Below are 1,416 nucleotides of genomic sequence, written 5' to 3'. Positions count from 1 at the left end.
TGATTTATTCCACTAATTTGGAAGCACTAATTGGCTACTAATGAGGTGGAAATTCAAAAGAAAAAAAGAAAAAAAGAAAAAACACGAGCAAAACATCCCATCATGTGAGACCCACACCACTTTAGAGCTATTAATGCTCCTTGTCTCACTCATTTTTGTTTGATTTATACTCTTTTGGCTCAGGATCTTGTCATAATTGCTCTATTTTGAAACCAAAATTTTGGCAGAAAGAGTATAATATTGAGACAATATGTTTGTCAATGGTCACATTTTTTTATCCAGACTTGACAGAAATGAATTGGATTCACATCATTTGCTTGTCAGCTTGAAATCATTCTATATTTTTTCCTTTTATTAGGTGTACTGTGGTGCTGTGAACCATTTTGTACAATAAAATACGCGAAGTTTCAACTAAATGGTAACTGCAATTAGGCCTTATTGCTCACATATTGAGAATAAGTTATTTTAATAACTTTTTAAAATTTTTAATTGAAATATGAATTGAAAAAAATTAATATGTTTATAATAATTTTTTAATTTTAATATGAAAAAAATAGAGAGAAAATTTATTTTTAATTTATTTTTATTACTTTTTATGAAAAAATACATGAAAAAAATAAAGAGAAAAAAAAATCTTTTTTTGGTATGGTTTTGTAACTTTTTTAGTAATTTTAATTTTTTTAAAGATATTTCCAAATCAAGACACTCATTAATATTTATTTTCGTCTTTAATCAACTTTTTTTTTTTAAAAAAAAATTTAATTAATTTTTTATTATTTAAATTTATTTACATAAAATGGACTGAAAAAAACAAAAAAATTAGACAACTATAAAAAAAAAAATATCACCAAAGAAAATTTTTTTCGTAAAAAGTTGACTCTGCATGCTGGATCTGCAGTACGTTTAATTTTTTTTCCCCCCGGGTTTGAGACACGGATTGATGGAAACAGACTCTGATCGATTTATAGTCCGCAAGAACAATGGGTCATCTATGAGGTTGAATGACTGAAAATACTTCACAAAGTCTGTGTAACAGCTCGTTTTGCCCCAGAACCTTGTTACGAAGTCTGTCACTAGCGTGACCACCCCACAAGCCCTCACACAAAGTCCGCCATCTTAGGTCACAAGGCATTGTGATGGCACAAGCAATGCAAATAGATTTCGATTTTTAATCTTCCTAGAAACTTTCTCAACACAAGCCAAACATGCTTAAAATGCACTAAAATTATGCTGAATCCCAACCTGTTTTGATGCACCAGCCTAACAAAACTCATCATCCATGACATGATATTCTGTTTAAGAACAACACAAAATATAAAAGGGAGTACATTTTATAAGAAAATTTCTGTTCACCACCATGGAGCTAGTAAAAAGAACAAAGACTCAAGAAATTTAAATGATTGTATTGAAAAAAGA

This window comes from Camellia sinensis, chromosome 4, assembly GCF_055761805.1.
Source record: "Camellia sinensis isolate YWXY chromosome 4, ASM5576180v1, whole genome shotgun sequence".
Classification (NCBI taxonomy): domain Eukaryota; kingdom Viridiplantae; phylum Streptophyta; class Magnoliopsida; order Ericales; family Theaceae; genus Camellia; species Camellia sinensis.
This window is presented reverse-complemented; position numbering follows the sequence as displayed.